The 23,278-nt window shown below is 42.4% G+C and overlaps 1 protein-coding gene across 2 annotated transcripts in view; it reads right to left on the bottom strand.

Annotated features, from left to right (window-relative positions):
* Window positions 1–22,831, bottom strand: part of LOC116883483 (type-1A angiotensin II receptor) — a 46,088-nt gene extending 23,257 nt beyond the window's left edge. Inside the window, exons 1-2 of one of the 2 annotated variants that reach the window (XM_032884638.1) lie at window positions 22,689–22,831; window positions 14,024–14,107 (exon numbers count right to left, since the gene is read on the bottom strand). The gene's annotated coding sequence lies outside the window, so the exon portion shown is untranslated. The remainder of the gene's footprint in view (window positions 1–14,023; window positions 14,108–22,688) is intronic. The other variant, XM_032884639.1, reaches the window with a different exon arrangement.
* Between the last annotated feature and the right edge of the window lie 447 nt (window positions 22,832–23,278).

The raw sequence follows: 23,278 nt of genomic DNA, 5'->3' as shown, positions 1-23,278 counted from the left end.
ATAAGGATCAGCTTATGCTTTTAAATGTCAAGTTTCATGATGTGGATGCTCTAAGAGGCCTTATTAAGTGTTCTAGACATATGTGACATGAATGAAACCTGTTCTTTCCACTCCTCCAGCTGATCTTATTTAAAAATGCCCAATAAGTCACCAACCTAGACAGATGACAGCAGGTCCATGCAAAATATAAGACCAGAATTTCAACTCTTCAACAACAGAAGTCTGCACATAAGTCCAGCGAGAGATGGTAAGTAATGTTGTACAAGTTCAAACATTATAGATTCCCCAGGAGACCCGGCACCCACTAAAGTTTGAGAGGAAGATTTAGCAATGCGTATGTTTTTGGATGAATCAAAGCATTTCCCAATCAGGTGGCTCTAAGAACCCACCCTACCTACTAGCCCACTCTATTGGGACATGGCCACCCGAGACTAAGACCAGCAAGTTCAGGCTGAAGGAAGTTCTGTTTTAAGGGAAAAATTGGAATATAAAGAGGAAAATCCCAAATCCCAAACCGGGTAAAGAAAAACAAAATATACACTACATAGTACCACTCTGTTTACCCAATTCCCCCCATTTATATAATCTTTTAGAGATGAAATCCAGACAGACTTCCTTATTGGACTTTTGGTGAGCCCTTGGTTTGGGGGTTTTTGCTTTGTCGTCGCTGCCTTCGGCTTCGCCTTCGCTTCTTCTTCTTCTTCTTCTTCTTCTTCTTCTTCTTCTTCTTCTTCTTCTTCTTCTTCTTCTTCTTCTTCTTCTTCTTCTCCTTCTCCTTCCTCCTCCTCCCTCCTCTCCTTCCCCCTCTCCCTCTTCCTCCTCCTCCTCCTCCTCCTTCTTCTTCTCCTTCTCCTCCTCCTTCTCCTCCTTCTCCTTCTCCTTCTCCTTCTCCTTCTCCTTCTCCTCCTCCTCCTCCTCCTCTTCTTCTTCTTCTTCTCCTTCTCCTCCTCCCTCCCTCCTCCCTCCTCCCTCCTCTTCTTCCTTGTTTTTTTTTCCTTTGTGAATAAGCATTTATTTTAAAGGACTGGGCTTATTATACCTATTTCCTTATTTATTTTTATGTTTATCTTCTTGAAGACTTCCTCTGTCCAAAAGGTTTAGAAAACCGTCCAATCACTAGAGGTCTGTACCATCTGTCTGTGGCTTTATTAAAGTATAATTTGCAAGTAGTATGTTGCAGATCAGCTGGGTTCATTTCAAGGGATACTATTAAATAGGAAGGGAAACAAACCATCCCTTTCATTTAAAAAAGCGTTTTCTGTGAGGTTGGAAGGATGATTCAGCAATTGAGGAGAACCTGAGTTTGGTTTCAGCACCCATGAAGGCTGGCAAACAACTGCCTGCAACTTCAACTCTAGGGTGTCTGTCTCCCTCTTCTGGTCTCCAAAAACACGCGTGTGTGCATGCGTGCGTGCGTGTGCGCACACACACATGTTATTTAAAATAAAATATTTAAAGGTCTTTAAATTGTCTTATATATTATCAGACAAATTGCCTTCTTCTAATGTAGAATTGCAACAATAATCTTAATAATTTCTGCACACCCAAACGACCAACTCCATAGCCAAAGGAAACCAATTCACAGTGAAATAATTTGTCCTACAAAATACATTAGTTGTTTCTTGGTACTCTTTTTCATTTGGGCCTGTGGTTGGTGGCATGTAAGTTAATACTTTTCTTCACTGAAATATGATTCAGTGCCTATTTACATGACTCTGCACACATCTTCTAGAGCCTCTGACTGTATCGTTCAAATAATGTTAGCATACAGTTGGACATAGTATCTTTAGAAAGTGTAATTAGATATTAGCACAATGTTCACTTACATGAAAAAATGCTGCTAACCGTCACAGTTTGTCTTGTGTGCTGTGCATTCAGATGCTGAATTCTGTGCTCCAAGATCAGGTTGCAGTCTGGACATGGGCAATGTGTTGACCAATGCACTGTAAAGAATGTTCCCCGCTAATCTCGGATTGGGGAATAAAAAGGTAGAGCCCGTGACTGGGCAGGGGAGAGAGGAAAGTGGGACTTTAGGTTGGGTAAGAGGTCTCAGTAGGGACCACGAGAAGAAGCACAAAGGAAGGAGAAGAAGGTTGCCAGAAGGCAGGATGGGCCATGAGCACATAGCCAAGAGACGCTCGCTTCTCACATGCACCACAGCAAGACTCAGCTGGCAAGTAACTGGGCATTTATTTTTCTGGTTATTCATAGACTAGTCGAGTTAGAGTAGCACAGAACAGCTCGGTTTAGGCTTGCAGCTCATTAATAAAAAATACCAGGTTTTTGCATCTTTTATTTGGGAGCTGATCAGAATAGAATGAGACAGGAACCCCCAACAACATGACAAGTACAGTTCACAGTAAAACGGTAACAGCCCGATCTCAGGGGCTGCGTATTTGGTGGATGGCTGCTTGGGAGAGATGTGGTTGGAAGCAAGCTACTGGAGCAAGTCCCAGATTTAGATCCTGGCTCCAATACTGTTTAACAACGTGTACAGCCCACACTGTGGCTGTCAAAACGTAGGCACAGGAAGAGAAATTAGCCTATACGTTCTTAAAACTGTTGCTAGATTTAAAAACAATAAAGATAAAGCGAAGTGACGGGCTCTTTTGCCCTGCATCAGGGAGTGTCCACTTAAGACGTCCACTATTGTTTTATCATTTTTTCTGTTTTCATTCTTCCTGTTTTCATCCATGACGTGGCAATATAATATACGTCACGGATATGGTGACCTCCGAGCATAGTGAGGAACAGGTGAGATCACTCCTCAAGACCAGCTGCTCTCCCAGCCCGGCTACCACTACCCTCACATTTGAAACAAGTTGAGAGAATATTAAAGATGAACCATTCCTGGACTGACAATATTTTAATCTTTAGTTTTGATGTTTAAGTGAGAACACTATGACATTTAAATTCTTTTAAATACCACTTTCCCCCCTAAATTGGATGATGACTTACACCTGTGACTCTACCAGACAAAACAGTGGATAGAGATAAGGACTTGCTGGAGAGATGGGTCATTAGTAAAGAACACTGGCTACTCTTCCGGAGGACCCAGGTTCAATCCCCAGTATCCACGTGGCAGCTCACATCTGTGACTCTAGTTCCTTGGAATCTGACTCCCTCACACAGACATACATGCAGGCAAAACATCAGTGCACATAAAATAAAAATAAACAGATCATTTTATTAAAAGAGAAGATTTTTTTTTAAAAAAAGAGGAGAAAATCAAATAGACACAAACCATTTCTGGAACAGTTGGCAAGAGTGAAGAGTAAGGTTAAAAATCTGTTCAAATCCAATCGACTCAAGAAAACCATCTATTAGAACTCTCAGGCTGGAGAGATGGCTCAGTGGTTAAGAGCACCGACTGTTCTTCCAAAGGTCCTAAGTTCAAATCCCAGCAACCACATGGTGGCTTACAACCATCTGTAATAAGATCTGACGCCCTCTTCTGGTATGTCTGAAGATAGCTACAATGTATATAATAAATAAATAAACCTTAAAAAAGAGGTGTGATTCCACAATTCCACCAGCTCTCACTGAGAGATTATAATTCTCTCAAAGACTGTTGCTGTTTCTGGGTGGGTAGGTGTGGTGTGGGGGGGGGGGGGGGGGGGGTGTTAGTTTGCTTGCTTTTCCTGACCAGAAACCCATTGGGATGGAATTCGAAGCCTCTTATTTTGGAAGGGACGCTGATTAAATTGCAGGCATTCTCTTAGTTTAGCTGTTAGAACTCACAATTAGAGCTGCCTCGTTTTGCAGGGAGCATGGAAGGGAACTGTGACCAGATGCTGATATAAAGCTAAAAGGTCTGATTCAGGGAAGAAGGGCTAGACTTTGGCAATTTGGCCTTTATATACAGCAATTTCAAAGGACTCGCTGGAGTTATAAAAGAGGCGCATGCCCCCCGAAGTCAGCAGCAGAGGCACTGAGGCCCTGGCAAAGAAGTTTCGATCTATCTTAATATCAAAGTCTTTCATGTCTTTGTTTGAGAAAGAAGAACTCATGTGAGGCTCTGTATCGTGTACTCTCCAGCAGGCTGCTTGTGAAGAGGGCTGCCTTTTGCATTCTCACTCACAGGAGTGATACTGGGAAACAAATCTGCACCTAGTTATCAATGACTGTCTGCGGTTTGAGTACACACTAGCCTGGCATTTAACCGCAAATATTCTTTGGGGCTCATATTTCAGTTTAGAAGCCACACCTACAGGGCAGACCTGATTCCCAGATTTTTTTGTCGGTTTAGCAGAACCTCATCTTTAGAGCAACCTGATGATGGGTGAAGCCTGATTCCCTTGGGAGATTAAGGGAGAAGGTAGAGGGAACTGAATGCCTCTGGAGAGGGGAACCAGAGTTCAGGGCAGAAAGCTGTGAAAAGGTGGCAGGGACCATGCTGAAGGCCATTCTAGCCTTTCCCCAGCTGGTTCTTCAGGCACAAATTGGTTCAACCTACTGGAACTGTATTTTTATGTGATATAACCTTTGCTGTACAGTGATTACATGTACATGGTGACCCAGTTTTTAAGAAGTTGGGCTCCGGGAATGTGTTATATACCTGTAATCCCAGTAGGAGGGCAGAGAGTTCTAAGTCAGCCTAAGCTATAAAGCAAGGCTCTGTCTCAAAAAAATAAAAATAAATAAAAAGTTACGAATATGTCGATATTAGTTGTTTGAACATTGTCCAAATAACACTTTCCAAGGCTCAGAGATGTACACAAACCAAATTGAACAAGTTTTCAACCAACAAAAGCAGTTTCTTATTACTAAATACCTTTTATGTAGGTATATAATATGGAAAAGGCTTCATTTGGCATAATTTCCTATTAAGCCTTTTATCAATAATCCTATTTCATTACTGAGTTATTAAGGTTTAGACTATTTGAAAGGTGCATTAAGAAAATTTTTCTTTGGAAAGTAATAATAATGGCATTGGTTTTCTCTTTTTAATCGGAAATCACATTACTTTAAAAGTCTCTTAGACTCTAGAACACCCTAACCCCTGAGCTATTATAATTTCCTTCAATGAAGGGAGTTTTCCTTTTTTTTAATCATTTTTTTCTATTGAGGAATTCTCTAAGTCAAGCCTCTGTGGCAGCAGGCCCTCTTGGGAGAGGCATGACATCAGAGATGTCTTTTCTCCTTGGGGCCATTAGCTGAAAATAGTAACAAAGACCTTTACTTAAGCTGTAGAAAATCTAATTAACAAGAATGATACTGTTAATCTCCATGTTCTTGCTTCCATCCCACAAACAGACTGCTAAATGCATTTGCTCCCTGATCCTCATTAGAAGTCTTGAATGATGGCAGAGCAACAGAAGACTCGAAGATTATGAAAAACAGCACCAGTCAAAATTAAACACTCAAATAAACATTACAGACAACACCAGATAAAAAATAAACAACATCAGGATGGTTTATCCTCACTCAAATCATCTGTATATCTCAGAGTGAGTATGTTTGAATTTTTCCTAGTAAATGATTTTATTCCTTCTTATATGAGGATGGATGGGCAAATAAATATAATACCAAGTACATATACATCATATACATCATACACATATATGTCATATGCATATATATCATATGCATATATATCATATGCATATACCACATATGCCTATATATCATACACATATATGTCATATGCATATATATCATATGCATATACATCATATGCATATACATCATATATATACTATATGCATATACATCATACATATACATCATATGCATATATATCATACGCATATACATCATACACATATACATCATATGCATACACGTCATATGCATACACATCATATGCATATACATCATATGCATATACATCATACATATATACATCATACGCATATACATCATACACATATGCATCATATGCCTATACATCATACACCCATATATCATACATCTATACATCATACACATATACATCATACACATACATCATATGCATATACATCATACATATATACATCATAAGCATATACATCATACATATATACATCATACACATGTACATATATATATATATATATATATTAGGGTTTCTTACTGACCTTGAAGATAAAATAATTTAAATGGAACAAACAGTCCATGAGAATATTTTGAAGTTGATAATATCCCAGGACTTAAGTACGTTGTGTCTGAGGATGCAGATACATCAGTAAACCTGAGCTATGGACAATGCGGTAAGGCTGTAAGTCTCTAGTGTTCACAGACTTGTAGTTTTAGCCCCAGAGACAGGATTAAGGATCACAACTGTAAGCAAAGTGTATCTGAAGTATATAAAGCACCAAACCCAGAAGTTAGGGGTCCCAGGGAACAGATCATATCCATCAGGTGGGCTCTAATAGTTCTAGTCACTATCACAGGCTAAGTTGGTCAGGACAGTTGTGGACCTGGTTTCTACTTAAAATTCTTAACTGGGGGGGGGTTGGGGATTTAGCTCAGTGGTAGCGCTGCCCCCTAGCAAAGCGCAAGGCCCTGGGGTTGGTCCTCAGCTCTGAAAAAAAATCTTAACTGGAATAATTCATTGTATACCAAAATATTTCAAGTTTTACAACCACTTGAGCTTTAAAGTTCTATTAGTTGCCTTTCTTAGTTCCATTCTAAATGTGCCTCTAATGTGAAGAAAGAGGAACATGCCTCCATTGTTGGTGGGATTGTAGACTGGTACAACCATTCTGGAAATCAGTCTGGAGGTTCCTCAGAAAATTGGACATTGAACTACCTGAGGACCCAGCTATACCTCTCTTAGGCATATACCCAAAAGATGCCCCAACATATAACAAAGACACATGCTCCACTATGTTCATAGCAGCCTTATTTATAATAGCCAGAAGCTGGAAAGAACCCAGATGCCCTTCAACAGAGGAATGGATACAGAAAAATGTGGTACATCTACACAATGGAATACTACTCAGCTATCAAAAACAATGACTTCATGAAATTCATAGGCAAATAGATGGATCTGGAAAATATCATCCTGAGTGAGGTAACCCAATCACAGAAAAACACACATGGTATGCACTCATTGATAAGTGGCTATTAACCCAAATGCTTGAATTGCTGTAGATGCACAGAACACATGAAACTCAAGAGGGATGACCAAAATGCGAATGCTTCACTCCTTCTTTAGAAGGGGGACAAGAATACCCTTGGCAGGGAATAGGGAGGCAAAGATTAAAACAGAGGCAGAAGGAACACCCATTCAGAGCCTGTCCCACATGTGGCCCATACATATACAGCCACCCAATTAGACAAGATGGATGAAGCAAAGAAGTGCAGGCTGACAGGAGCTGGATGTAGATCTCTCCTGAGAGACACACTCAGAATACAGCAAATACAGAGGCGAATGCCAGCAGCAAACCATTGAACTGAGAACAGGACCTCCGTTGAAGGAATCAGAGAAAGAACTGGAAGAGCTTGAAGGGGCTCGAGACCCCATATGTACAACAATGCCAAGCAACCAGAGCTTCCAGGGACTAAGCCACTACCTAAAGACTATACATGGACTGACCCTGGACTCTGACCTCATAGGTAGCAATGAATATCCTAGTAAGAGCACCAGTGGAAGGGGAAGCCCTTTCCTGCCAAGACTGAACCCCCAGTGAACGGATTGTTTCGGGAGGGTGGTAATGGAGGAGGATAGGGAGGGGAAGTAGAGAAGGGGGGTCTAGGGGGATGTTGGCCTGAAACTGGGAAGGGAAGAACAATCAAAATGTAAATAAGAAATACTCAAGTTAATAAAAAAAATCCAATTACAAAATAAATAAATAAATAAATGTGCCTCTAGTTTCTGTCAATTGGCGTCTTTTGGTGTTCCATGTCACTTGTCATACCCTCTGCCTCTGACATTTCTAAGGTGGTAATGTTCCCTCAGAGCCTCTTCCTGGAGCAATCTTCCTTCACATGTCCACATAGCTCTTTTCTGAGCAAAGGTTTCTCTGTAACACCACTTTAAACCTGCATCAACCTCTGCTCGCACGCACTCACTGCTGTCTGCTCGCACTCACTGCTCACTGCTCACACTCACTGCTCACACTCACTGCTCTCTGCTCACACTTACTGCTCACACTCACTGCTCACTGCTCACACTCACTGCTCTCTGTTCACACACTGCTCTCTGCTCACACTCACTACTCATTGCTCGCACTCACTGCTCTCTGCTCACACCTACTGCTCTCTGCTCGCACTCACTGCTCACTGCTTGCACTCACTGCCTCTGCCCGTGACTCACCACTCACTGCTTGCACCATTGCCTCTGCTCACACTTACTGCTCTGCTCACACTCACTGCCTCTGCTCCACCTCACTGCTCACTGCTCACACCTCACTGCCTCACTGCCTCACACTGCCTGCCTCACTGCTCACACCTCACTGCTCCTGTCCACACTGCTCTCTGCTCACACTCACCACTCACTGACTCACTGCCTCTGCTCACACCTACTGCCTCTGCTCACACTCACCACTCATTGCTGACTCACTGCTCCCTGCTCACACCTACTGCTCTCTGCTCGCACTCACTGCTCACTGCTCACACCTACTGCTCTCTGCTCGCACTCACTGCTCACTGCTCACACTCACTGCCTCTGTTCACACTGCTCTGCTCACACCTCACCACTCATTGCTTGCACTCACTGCCTCTGCTCACACCCATTGCCTCTGCTCTCACCACTGCTCACACTCACTGCCTCTGCTCACACCCATTGCCTCTGCTCGTGACTCACTGCTCATTGCTCGCACTCACTGCTCTCTGCTCACACCTACTGCTCTCTGCTCACACTCACTGCTCACTGTTCACACTCACTGCTCTCTGCTCACGTTCACTGCTCATTTTCATTGCTCACACTTACTGTTCACTACTTCCCTGAAAGGATTCTCATTCTTTATGCCTTTCAACATTTTATACATTTTACTCAGTTGAGTTTTCTCTCCATCCACTATAACTTGTATGAAGCCTGGAACATGTTTAAAGTGTGTGTGTGTGTGTGTGTGTGTGTGTGTGTGTAGTATAGTGTTAGATATGTGTGCATGTGTGTGTAGGTATAATCACCTGTGTGTGTGCATGTAGTGTAGGTATATGCATATATGTGCATGTAGTTTAAGTGTATATATGCATGTGTGTTTGGGCACATTTACCTTTGTGTGTGTGAGATGTAGGTATATGTATATATGTATGTGTAGTGTAGGTATGTGTATGCATGTGTGTGTTAGGTAAACTCATTTTTGTGTGTATTTATGTTTGTAGGTATGTACATGTAATGTAAGTGTATGTATGCACATGTGTATAGGTATACTCACCTTTGTGTGTGTACATGTGTATGTGTGTGTGTGCATGTGTGTGTGTGGTATGTTGTATGGTATGTGTGTGTGGTGTGGTGTGTGTGTGTGTGTGTTTGTGTGTGTGTGTGTAGGTCGGAGTTTGACTTTGGGTGTCTTCCCTTCATTCTCCATACTATTGTTTGAAATGGGATGTCTCACTAAAGCTCACTATTTTGGTTGGGCTGACAGGCACATAAACTCTGCCAATCCTGCTGTCCTTCCCACCACTATACCCATTTTTTCTATGGGTTCTGGGGATCCAAACACAGGTCCTTATTCTTACACAAAAGGTACTTTACCAAGTGAAACATCATCCCGAACCCTTGCCTGGAACTTTCATCTCCATTCACACCTTTGGGCTCTGTGCTAATTAGCACGCAGGTTTTCAAAAGTACCCACTCGGTCAATGGCAGACTCTAGTGCAAAGTGCACTGCTGAATAAGGGCACCGTGTGTATCATCTTCACTAAGAGTTCATTATACCGTGACATTTACTTGATATTCCAGCCTTGTAGTTAGAGGAAAGAGCCCTTAGTTACCTCACAGTTGCTCAGTGACTCTCTCCTATACTAATAGTTGAAAACTGGACTATCACAGGAATTTAGACAGTCAAGTAAATGTGTGGAGCATGGGCACCAAGAGCAGTGGGGTCAGTGACAAGGTGGTGAATTAACAGACTATCCCACTGTAAAAGAATTCAGTTTTGACTAAAGAATTTATAGCAGCTCTCTCTAAATGAAGTTTGTCTGTCTTCAAAGGCTCTCTTTAGCCATCAGTAGTCAATAGCCCAAGACAACATTTGTAAAACCACACTAATTTTCTTATCTCTTCTCAGTATATAGTCCAGCCTAAGTATATGCCTGACTCTATGTCAAGACAAGAATAGTCACCTGCTCAAATCTGATCACGTTCGCTTCGGAACTAAATGGTACCTTATTGTAAGAGATACAGCCCCTCTTCTGTCTCCAGCATCAGATTACTGTAAACCTAACCAATTTGCAACTCTCACTAATAAAGTTAAGGAAAATTAATTGCACATATTGAATAAAAGTTCTCCATGAAACTTTTTAACTTAGAAATTTTCACTGTTACAATGAATTACTTAGAAAGACTGCAGAATTACTTTCTCTTGGGGGATATATATTGATGGTCATAGAACCAGAAAAAAAAACACTTATGAAATATAAAAATGTGTGATGCTGTAGCATCTTCTAACTAATGTGGCTCTGGCTACCCATGCTAGTTAGCAAAGGAATCCAGTTACCACTGATGATCTGTGATTATTAGGCAATTTGCCATATGAATCAAATTACATTTTAGTTTCCTTAAAGCACACACACACACACACACACACACACACACACAATTGCTAAATTCCACCCCACCCCCGCTGGAAGCATTCGGAGTTGTATTTTTAAAATCTTAGTTGACTCCAGGCTTCTATTGCTTCTGCTGTGGTGAAAAGTGACTAGTAAGGGTGTGACAAGAAAACCAGCAGCTGTGACATCCCTTTCTCAAAAGGAGGCTGACAGCTGACTTCCAATCCTGAGCTTCAACAGTGAAGGCAATCTCGTGTTTAATATTCAGTCTTGTGCAATTGTGTCGTTCCAGGAAATAAACAAAGCTGCCTTGCGAGGGATAATGACTAGAATGTATCCGAGACTGACATTTTGTTAATGGAACGTTTGGAAACAGGATGAACAAGAACGTTAAGAACATATTACAGTTCATTGTATTCATTAAAAAACAAAATCAAATTGCTACACTATTATCTGTAGTGTGTATAAGTCAAATAAAACTAGAGATGTCCAAAAGACAAGTGCTCAGTAACTGGTTTTGTTTAGCTCACCAAATTCTTTATTCAAAAAATCCACACATTCAACCAGTTGTATTTAAGTTAGACAGATGAGACACGGCTCTTACTAAGAGAACATTGAGACCTTACAGAAAGGGACAACAGTGACACTGTGGGTAAATAAGCCAACTGTCACATCCACAGGTTTGTCCTTAGCTCAAAGTGATACAGGTCCCTGTGCACATCTTTGAAAGAAGTTAAGAGTGTGAAACCAGACTAATAAATGAAATATTTAAGTGTACAAACTAATGTAAAAGGCATGAAGGGGTCTGTGACAGCTGTATTCCTAAGGCACTAAGAGACTTTGAGTCTCAAACTGCTCTAAAACCTCCAAGTTAAAAACAATATAGGACTTTCCTTTACCTGGCAACAAATGACTACTGCGTTCTTTAAAACTGTGTTTATTGCCGCCTGTCAAACGGAGCTGCCGTGAGAACAGGAACTTTCACATCTGTGCCATCCACCAACTACATGTCTACCAAACACTTGAGATGCCGAGTTTCTATTTTCTGTAGTCAGAATTATTTTTTATTTCTGTTTCTGTACCCACATGCAGTCAATGGCCACAATACTGGACAATGAGCGACCACAGACTTTGTGTCCATGACCCAGTTTTCCATTCTTTTAAATGTACTCTTCAGGTTTCCCTGCTTGTAAAAGTTGGTTTTAACATAAACACTTTGGACCTGTAAAACAAACTCTAAAATGCTGTTTACACATTTCAATCAATGAGAGATCAGAGTTCCTTGGTTGTAAGCTGGTAAAAGTTTTAAAGGGATATTACCGAATTCACAAGGTCCTTCTGCAAACAGGCATCTTCTGTATTTCAGGATAGCAGCTACAGCTGGGAACGGGGACTTTGGGACTAGTTAAAAGGAAACCAGGGCATGGTTCCTAGTTAGAAGGATTTGTAGAGCATCAGTTCCTTAGCAACAGCAAAAAAAATGGCTCCTTAGAATAAAGAATGTTAGTTTTATTAGCCTTAAACTGAAATGTTTGAAAAAGACATGTATAATAATATGTCTTCTGGGTTTGCTATTCTTAAGCAAGGTGTCATAGTTATTTGGGAAGTTTTCCTGCAAGTGTAAGTGTCAGGAACGAAGTCTTTGGACACATAGGGAAGAGAGGCAGGTCCAGGACTAAAGCCCCATAACCCCTCCTAGAAGGAGCACTCTGACTGGTTGCCTGGTTTCCTCCACCTGAGGCTGATGGGAAATGACAGAATGAGTTCCATCCTCCTCAGCGCTGTCTTAGTCACGGTTTCTATCACTATGCCAGCACACTATGCTCAAAGGCAACGTGAGGAGGAAGGGTTTCATTTCATCTTTACAGTTCGTGGTCAGTCCATCATCCTGGGGATTCAAGGTAGGGATCAAGGCAGAACCTTGGAGGCCGGAGCTGATGCAGAGGCCGTTGGAGGAATGCTGCTTACTAACTTGCTCCTCATGTTTTACTCAGCCTGCTTTCTTATAAACCCCAGGTCTACCAGCCCAGGGACAGCACCACCCACAGTGACTGAGCCATCCCACATCAATAACTAATTAAGAAAATACCCTACAGATTTGCATACAGGCCACCATTATAGAGAGGTTTGCTTAATTAAAAGCCCTTCCTCCTAGGTTTAAGACAAGTGGACAAAAACAAACCAGCACAAGAACTATTAAAATACATCATGTCAGCTGGAAATGGGGCTTGTGGTGTTACAAGCCTCAGTACTTGGGAGAGAGGCCAACACAGGAAAATCACAAATGCAAGGATGACTTAGTAATACTAGGTCTCAACATAAAAGTTAAAAGAAAAAAGAAGGCCGTGGATGTGACTCAAAAGTACATCGTTTATAAGGTCCTGGGGTCAATCCCCAGTAGCACACGCGCGCGTGCACACACACACACACACGGACACACATGCATACTCACACCAAACCAAAACCAAACTCCAAAGATACGCAGTGACAACTCTGTAGAATGTGACTATTTTTACCTTCAAGATTAAAGTAGTCCTAAATAGTTTCCTCACACCACCACCCTGGGTACAGTCCAGAGTTCCTACATGCCACTGAGGAAAATACAAGCAAAGTCACTGGTGACAGTTTTGTACCCAACTAGCACCCAGCTAGTTTCTGCTTCAGTGAAGTGGAATCAGGCATTCTGGAGTGCACACACTGCCTTTAAATCTTTCTGAGTAGAACGGAGAGCTGCAGGCTTGTTCTCTGAAGTTGTCTTTCTCTACTAGTTGAGTAAATGAAGGACCCCCTTAGTGAAAAATAGTAAGTAAGGTCCACTACAGAAGAGCTGGCTCTCCAAAAAGTCTCGGAGCACTGTGTTACTCTCCAAGGGATCAGTGTCCTACTCTGTGACCCCATCTCTCCCTCAGGCTTATCTCAGAACTTACAGGACCTCCCTCTCTGGCTAATATTACCCCATGTTATCACTAGCATAGGGGAGAGGTTTGCAAGGGGAGACTGGGAGACACACCAGCTTTCTGAAAGTGAGCAGGTTAGTTTTAAGGCTTTGGTCTTTAGATCCCCGACAGTGAGTGATGAAACCACAGCCATTGCCTAGCGAGTCTCTTCACCCTTTGTGCAGAAAGAATGCAGCACAGGCGACCACCAAGGGCTCTTGGACAAAGGTTTGCAGATCTGACATGTGATTCTTCTATCAATCCACAAATGAATGGTAACTATGCTAGTGATTGCACTCAAAGTTGTAGATAACACATTCATAAGTCATGTATCAAGAAAGTAAATTTAAACTGGAATTTTACTCTTCCCTGTCTGGCCCACCATAGACTATTACGGAACACTACTCGCAGATATAATGTTGTAGGTATGATACCCTTACCTGGTGATCACTTTCTGGGAGGGTTGCTGTGATTTATCCAGACAAAATGCCAGCCATTTTATACCAATCTCTCATACGTTAACTCTGGAAGAGAAGAAATATTAAAGTGATTCACGACAGTGATCAGATTTTAATTTCTTGGCTAAGTAATTGTTCATCCTGCACATTAAGACTGTGTGAGGAGAAAATGAAGTCACTTGTTCCACACTGACAACATATTTTCCCTAATACGGAGTTAAACTATCTCAGACCCTGTCTTCCTGATGATGGTCAGCATCCTTTCTCATGTTTCACAGACACTCGACAAGGGGGACAGGACGGGAGAAACAAACTCTGAAGTCAGGCTGCTGGATGCCGACTCTAACAGATTGAGTTCTTACTGAGGAATCTGCAGTTAAACCTTGCTAAATGCTCTGTTTTTATTATGAGGTTTGTACAAGTGTTACTGTGCTGTGTTTTGAAATTTCCTTTATAAAAGGCTCTTTTTTTTTTTTTTGGTTTTTCTTTTTCATACAAGACCCACATGTTACATAAGTATTGCTCCTTAATAATATGAATATCTTACTCTAATCTTGTCTCTGTGTTTACCTCCCAGAGCTACCTTTCTGGTTTATTCCCCCAGCACTCAAAGTGCATGTACATGCGCTCTGGGTGGGTTACGTCTCTGCTCGCTGCTGCCTTAATCTGTTCATTTTACTTAGCTTTGCAGTTTCACAGAACCTCCTCTGTCAGCACCCTTAAAGCAGGGTTATTTGTTGGTCATTTCTCTAGCCAGCCTGCTCTTGGGCCTTAAGTCTCTCTCTTTTCAGCTTCCCTTTCAGCTACAGTAAAATGTTTCAATGCTCACGTCCACGCGTAGGTACTTTTATACCTACATGAACGTCAATAGCACAAGTCCAAAATGGAATTGTTGACTAAACTGTTTGCATAGTCATTAATGTTGCAGTGGATATTCATAAAATATCACCCATAAAGTTTGCAATAAAAGTCTGATGCCAAAAGTCTAGGTTTTTGCAAAACCTTCTTTATGTGTTGTTTGGACTGGCATTTCCGTCCAATGAAGCAGTCTCTCAACTCCTAATGCTTTTCAGGGGGTTTTCTACTCATATTTACTTAGCAATTACCTTTGCTTATTTTTTTCTCAGTCGGGCAATTCATAATCTCTCATATTAAAGAGTACGTGCTATTTATAGAAGCTAATGTTATACATGCTATTTATAGAAGCTAATGTTACACATGTAACGTGCAGCAAACAGCTTTCACCAGTTGGCAGTGTATCTCTGGGATTTACTTATTGGGCTGCTTATCAGTCTTCTGTAGCTAAGCTCAGCAGCAGCGTCTGTGATGAGTTCAGAAGATTCTAGAAAGGATATGTAAGCTGCAGAGTTATTGAAAAGGACTGCATCGCGGTAACAGAGAAAACCCCGTATGAAGATCATCTTGGATACCGTATCGAAACAGCAGGGCTTTGGCACTGTCTTCCTTATCAAAAGGTGTTTTCATGAGAAGATTTTCATTTAAAATGCTAAGATGATGTAAAAGCCGTGGGCTCTCTCTAAGATTGCACTTTAGGGAGAGAATTCAGGAACGCATTGGTTAGAATTCTATTCTTCAGTGTGTTACAATGACGGGCTAAGGAGAGAAGCGCAGAGAGACAAGGACATTGACTGACAGTCTAAAGCAAACACAACGTGGGGATATGAAATGGATAGAGACTCACTGAAGAAAACTTGGAACAAAAATAATCTTGAGTTAACGACCTAAAGCTTCTTAGACCTGTTGCTTATTTCCCTTCTGCTTTTTTGTTGTTGCTGAGGCGGCTCTGCTTTACAAATTTCCAGGCATTAATGAAAACAAAAGAAAGCATTCTACTTACAAGTCAGTGATAACGAAACTAGATTGCTTTCACTAGGGTGCCAAGAACCTAAGTCTGACTTCAATAGTATTTTGACAAGATGTGCACACAGATGGTGCTTATGATTTAAGTCTTATGGATACATTGTCATTAAATGTTACTAAAATATAAGATACATATACTACGACTTTATACCTCTTTATCATAGTGCTTAACATTGTGGCAGCTTGGTCCTGTTAGCAAATCTCTTTTCTCAGCAGGTCAAGTTTCAGGAAGTATTTAAGAAGTCATTATGTAGGAAAGACTTCCCGTTCTCTTCCATTGCAGAGAAAGTGGCAGCAGGGAGCTGTGCGCACTGAATGGCTGGGAAGCATCATGGTACAGTGTGTTTTACTCACGGTACAACGTGTGACATCATCTGAACGGGAAGACGGTTATTAAACCCAGCTTAACAGAACATTCTCACTCAAGAAGAATTACGCATAGAATCCTGAATGGAATTGAGCTGACAAACCATGAAAAATTTGGGTCAAAGAGTAGAGAAAATTTTGATGATAAAATTGTAAGCATATGACATTCGTTGGAAGAAGTACAAGGAGATGTTTTAATATGTGTGGAAGGAAAAAAAAGTAAACTGTCTCACTCACAAGCCAGTGAGGGTGGTCACTGATCCTCTGTCGCTTGTTAGCACTGAGAAGCTCTGCCTGCTGGTGTTTTACCTGTTTTGTGTATGTATGGCTTCCTCTCTCACTCACACTGCATGGCTGGTGTCTGAGTGGAATTCTGCTCCACGTTTTCCCATAAATGTTAAATTCTGTATTATTAAATCTGCCTGCAGGCTTCAGTCCTAGATCCAAGCAGCGGGTAAAATTCATCACTGAGAAAACTGTGACAATATCCTGATGGAGAGGACATAATTCTCAGACATGTTTCTAGAGAATCTAGGTTCGGCTAAGTCTGATAGCCAACATCGATGATGCTCTGTCAAAACAAAAAGTGTTTGGCTGGGTCTGTCTAACGGCTGCCAGAAATCTACATACATTGGGAGGGATCCTTCAGGAACCAAAACACTTGAAGATTCACTGGCTTAAAAGAAATCCCCACATGCTTGGAGCCTAACCACTTTTTATCTAGAACCTACGACAGCGTTTATAAACCATGCATTTGGTAAGCAAGAGCCTGCACTGAAAGCCGAGAGTAAGATGTGGCTGAGTCAGTATCTACACACGAACCAGTTCATGTTGTTCTGGGGAAGAACTGTAGGTGCTAGGCAAAGACGCTCCCAACCGAGCTACACTCCCAGCCCCGACGCCCCAATTTTAAAGCCCATCACCTGTTTTTAACCTTTTATAAACCATCTTTGGATATCTTGCAGGTTGCCCTTGAACTCCTGATTGAGTGGGGCCTCCTGCCTCAGTTTCCCAAGCAGTATTGACTACAGACTGTACTGTGTCCAGCTACATTTTTAGAAAGCTTGATTGAGATGCCACTGCTGTCCGGGCTCCTCTGCTCACGTGCACATTAAATGATACTGACATAGTTTCAGTAGTTCCTCCAACTGATAGCTGAAATTTCTAGATTTCTTATTAGTGTTCTTATGAATAAAATATTGCGAATAAAACAATCATTCTTAATGTTCTTCCTTTAGAGAAATAGGTCTTGATTCCAAATGATAACTTTAAATACATTCTTAAACCATTAGCTTTCATCAGAAAGTAGGTTGCCTAATGTAGGACAGACAATGAGGCAAAGAACACGACTCTGGACTGTGGATACCGTGTTTAAATCTTAAGCGTCAATTACCATATTTGGGTCCTCTCTTCATCTCCACTATTTCTTAGTATTGCAACTGACAGCATGAAGATAGTAGAGACCATCTCATAGAGATTAGTGAAGCTTAAATAAGGACACTTGCAGAACGAACACTCTGTGGCATGTGATAGGTGATGAAAAAAGTTTAGCTTTATTAAAATGTCATTTTGTATTTGGGGGAAAGGGGAGTTCTCTGCATAGCCCTGGCTATTCCAAAACTGGATTTTTAGAACTCAGAGATCTGCCTGCCTCTGCCTCTGCCTCTGCCTCTGCCTCTGCCTCTGCCTCTGCCTCTGCCCTGCCTCCTGCCTCTGCCTCTGCCTCTGCCTCTGCCTCTGCCTCTGCCTCTGCCTCTGCCCTGCCTCTGCCTCTGCCTCTGCCTCTGCCTCTGCCTCTGCCTCTGCCTCTGCCTCTGCCTGTATGCACCACCACTGCCCAATTTTAAAGCATTGTCTTATACAAAGGCCAAGAAAATAACATCTAAGGTAATCATTTTAGGTGAGGGATAGGTAGTACCAGAGTGCTTTTCTGTCTATAACATGACTCACCTGGGAGTCTTGTGAAAATGCAGATTCTTATTCGAGGAGTCTGAGACTTTACATTTTCATAAATTCTCAGGAGCCTGGGCTATGGACTATGATAGGACCTGAGGTGACTAGGTAGTTGCTTCTAATTTGAAATGTGGCAAGCCTGAACAGAAGAAAACAGATGCCTGACTCCCTTTGACACATTTAAAAGCACTGATTTGAGCCTCTGGCCTTTCACTGTTTTTGATTAATCTTTTCATTATCTTTACTTTTTCCCCAGCCAATATTTCTTTAGATTGAAAATGACATTAATGTCTATGTCTCAATGAGATTGACTTTAAGCCTTTGTGTGTTTGTATATGTGGGGGTGGGGTGGGGTTAAGAAAGAGAGAGGAGATGGGGAGGGGAAGGTGAGGGGGAGGAGCGGGAGAGAGAGAGGCAGGATGAAACATCCCATTGGAAAGGTAGTTCCACTGTCACGCCTTTCCTCTGGCATGAGGAATTTGCTCAGTGCTTTGTACGAAGCTATGAAGGTGCACAGTATTGGTCCATAATATTAAGGGAATTCTTGAGAGGAACAGAAGACGCTCCCATTACAGGGGAACCAAACGATTCAGTCACACAAGACATCTATCTCATGAACACTAGAACTGGAGGCCGAGTGGTTTTTAATCTTCTCTTTCTCAATATGCATGCAGCCTGACCAACAACTGCAGGCCAAAGACCATTTTCATGCTTTGAAGTGTCCTCAAGGGTGGAACATCATTCTGCTCCATATAATTCACTTTGCAAGAGCCTGCTGCTGCTGACGCCGATTTCACAGACAAGTCTTCATTTCTTAAAGCAGAGTATGATCTTTGATTCATAGAAAAGGAGTGAAGTGAATAGCTTAGCAACCCAGAGAGTTAATTAGCAAGCAGAGAGTCTCTTTATAAGCAAGCACATAGCCACATGTATGCGTTTTCAATGTTCTTGCCCTGCAGTTAACTCAGACAAATAGTTAAACTCATTGACCTAAAGTAAGACTTTTATCTCTTGGTGAAGACCAAGGTGTCTTCTATATATACAAAATGAGTAAGAAATCAGTCGATCTAAACCAAAGGATGGTTGATCGTGTGGTTTAAAATGGGGAACACATCCAGAATTAGGAAAGACTCTCTGCCATCGAAGCAATGGGGTCTCATTGCTCATCTGCTTCCCAAGCTTTTAAATCTTACAAATGCAACAGAACATAAGAGCCTCAAAACACTCGAAGACGGTCTCGGGCACAAGAGTTACAGCAGCAGCAGCCGGTTCTAGACGGCCGCATGTCTACTGAAGACCGTCAGAGGAAGCACGCATAGAGGTGCCCAGGGAAAATGCAAACCTTAAAGTAAGTGCTGCTAAATTGACCTATGAGAGTAAAGTAAACAAAGCAATCACACAGCCTTCAAACCGCATGGCAAACTCTTGTTATATAAAAAAAAATTGAAACACAATTTCATTTTTCACATGCAAAGGAATTTTTCTTTTCTGAATATCCGCTATGAAAAGAATTAAGGGGTTGGGGATTTAGCTCAGTGGTAGAGCGCTTGCCTAGGAAGCGCAAGGCCCTGGGTTCGGTCCCCAGCTCCGAAAAAAAGAACCAAAAAAGAAAAGAATTAAAAAGTCAGCAAATATTTCATGGTAATGCAATAGTATTCATTTGTTATTTCTGTGAATGCTCTAAACATAGACTTTGTTTTGCATTTCCATTTGTCAGATTTGGTGTTAAAGTAATAACCCTAATGAAACTTCTGGTAAATTTATGCCACTTTGGATACCTTTTCTGGAAAGGAAACACCATATTTTAGAGCCTTTGATGGTTTAATAGTACTCAATTGACTATTACCTTCTGCCACTTAGGTAATACTGGTTAAAAGCAATTGTAGGTATCAAGTCATTAAGAAGTGACTTTTTAGAACCTAAAATTCAGGGGGAAAGACCAGGTACAGGGATAAATAAAAGACCAAAGGAGGACAACAGCCTACGCTGGGCAGCCCAAACTCACAAGGGGGACAGGAGCTCCATCTCTGTCCCCAGAACAGATTTGAAAGCAAAACGTAGCAGTTCTCAACTATCTGCTGGGAAGAGCACCCTGGGAGCACAGAGAAGCCACACACCTGTGGTTCACACTATGCTTCAAAGTCCTCGGTGGCGAAGTACTTACTCCGCGTTGGAATAGGTATAACATTAAACTTTTCTTTTCTCGGCACAAGCAAAATTAGTTGTTAGTGTTAATTAGTAACGCAGGATCCGCGCAGTCATAGGTAGCAGCAGTCGAAGGCAGCAAAAATAGGCTCTGAAGGTAACAAGGACAATTCTTCCTCCAGACCAGACAGGAGACAAGAAAAGCTAGAAAGCTGAAAGGTCTATGACGTGCCCTTCTTACGCTGACTACAGTAAGACACGACGGACCGAAGCCCAGTAAACACGCCTCAGACATTGATGGGCAAACATTCCGTAAGCCTCCGATGACAGGTTTTCAAGTGAGAGAAAGCCCACTCTCTTCTAAGGTGGTGGATGCTGAGTTAGTTAGTTAGTTAGTTAGTTAGTTAGTTAGTTAGTTAGTTAGCTAGTTAGTTAGTCAGTCAGTTAGATGTTCAGTGAGTGCCAAGGAAGAACAGAATTAGAAATCAAAACCTTGTGAAGGGGAAAATAAACCTATATCGACAACAAAAAAACCACAATAAACCAAAAACAAGGAATCCAGGAAGAGAAGGGCTCAGAAAAGTTAGTTAATTTTAACACCTTGCAGCTTGAGGCCACTCCCTAAAGCTCAAGCATTATGTATTATATGTTATAGGAATCGTCACCTGTGATCTGAGGATGGACCTGTGGAACTTCCCTAAGAAACATTCGACCAGAGATGATCAAAAGAAAGACGATTTTGAACAGTTTTGAAGACTCTTATCATGGGATAGTAAGGTCACTGTTTAGACTTTTATTTTGTCAGCAATAACCAAGAAAAAGAAAGTACCAAGGGTTTTTAATGACTGTAAGAGATCTTCTGGGTAGTGACCAGAGACTCGGAATTGTTAGACAAATAAAAACACTCTTAATATCACACAGCTAATTCAGGGTAAGAACGAGGATTTCTGGGCAGTAGCAGGAAATTGATCCTGTGGATGGAGAAGTGACTTTCCCAGTGGATCCTTAATGGCTCCGGGGCGCCTCAGGAGACAGGCAAACTAGACAGGTAGTGTTCGATTGCGGTTAAACCAAGGAAATGAAACACTGAAACAAGTTCTTGGGGGTCCTTATATTTGTAAAGAGGGTTAAGTCTTTCGTTAGGGGCAATACAGGGACTTCAATCAAGAAAATCATTTTAGGAACGAAAGTACCTTGAAAAGGGAAATAAGAATTACTGACTGAAGAGAGCAGGCTGTGAGGCTGCTCTCTCTCGCTCTCTCTCTCTCTCTCTCTCTCTCTCTCTCTCTCTCTCTCTCTCTCTCTCCTGGAATGACACAGGAAATTAATGTTGCCAACTTCCAAATGAGACCTCAGGGCACAGAGTGCCAAACTTCCCTGAAAAAGCAAGCAAACAAACAAACAAAAACCATCTCCCCAGAGTTAAGAAAGACAACAGGGCAAACGGGGACACCGGTAGACTATTCTCCTATGCTTGACCAAACACGGGGGCAGGTGAAGCCTTGGGTAGGATTGGCTCACATTTTCTGGAGACCACAGCTTTCTGAGATTGCAGAGACACTGGGCTAAACGTTTCTAAGGAATGGGAAATGAGATAGAAGAGTGGCGAGCCCTCCGCTAGCTCGGTTGTTCAGTACTGAAATGGGACCACTGAAATCCACTGGGGACTACAGTTAAAGTCAGACCGCTGAGGAGCAGCCACCAGCTTCTCCCCACCTCTGACTGAGGAATCAGAATGGCTGCGAACACCTGTGGTGATGGAGTGTGGCCCACCTACTGACTGACAGTCTGATGCGACGACCTGCTGCTAGTAGAACCTGGGGGAGAGGAAGGAGAGAAGGCAGTGGGGGCGGGGTGGGGGTCATTGGCAAACAAAGAGATGAGGCTGGGGACACTCTTAACTTAAGCTCAAAGTAGCACAACTTCAAATAGTTGGCTCCGCGGTCACACAGGCCACGGTTAAATTCAGGTCACAGCTAAAATACAAGTTATTTAAAAGCACGGAGGAAAATTGGCTTGCTTGCCTCCCCATTTCTGTAGAGTTCTACCCTGTACTCGAAAGAGTTTGATCAAAACATTAGTACGCCTTTGGACCACCCTGCAAACCAGCGCACTTCACTCCCACCTGATCCGGAGAAGGGCAGCCCGCTCCAGGCTCATTCCCCTGACCAGGAATGAGCTCGTTCCCCCGGGTCCCCCAAGTCCTCCGTGCCCAGTACTCTGGATTCAGATGTGGTGACAAGGAACCGACCACTCCGGACTCTGATCACCACGCTGGCGGGACGCCTGGGCTGGGACTCACCAGGGAATGTGGCAGAGCTGAGAGAGCCGCAGCGCTGGTACCGGCCTCGGCCACCCCGGTGATCGGTGATCGGTGGAACAGGACTCAAGCCACGAATCCTCTCCAGCCGGACAGCATCATCCAGTCCCTCCCAACTGCCTGGAGGTCAGCAGCTAGGCACTTCCATATTTATAGCCTAGGGGGCGTCGCTGCTCTGCACGTTCCAACCCTCAGGCTCGGCTTTGCACTCCTCCCCCGCCCCGCCCTGAGACCCTCTGTCCAACCCGCTCCCTCTCCAGTTTCTGACGGCGCCTGCCCTGCTGCCAGTCACCCAGTGTCGCCTTCCAGATCCAAGCTCAGCTGGTCCTGACTCCCTCATCCCAGCCTGAAGTGTTGAAGATGGAGGGAGGTGGGCATAAGGCCACATGAACTGACTCCAAGATAAATGCTCCACTTAGAAAGGAAAAGAAAAAAAAAGCTTGGAAAACTTTTAAGGGTGAATTAGGGAACTCCCTTGTCTTTTCTGTGGCTGACTCAAAATGTGACGCCTTTGTTGTGGATTACAGATGGCATGGTTTAATTTCAGAGTTGTAAAATAAAAGATTATCAGT

This window comes from Rattus rattus, chromosome 14, assembly GCF_011064425.1.
Source record: "Rattus rattus isolate New Zealand chromosome 14, Rrattus_CSIRO_v1, whole genome shotgun sequence".
Lineage (NCBI taxonomy): Eukaryota > Metazoa > Chordata > Mammalia > Rodentia > Muridae > Rattus > Rattus rattus.
This window is presented reverse-complemented; position numbering and strand designations above follow the sequence as displayed.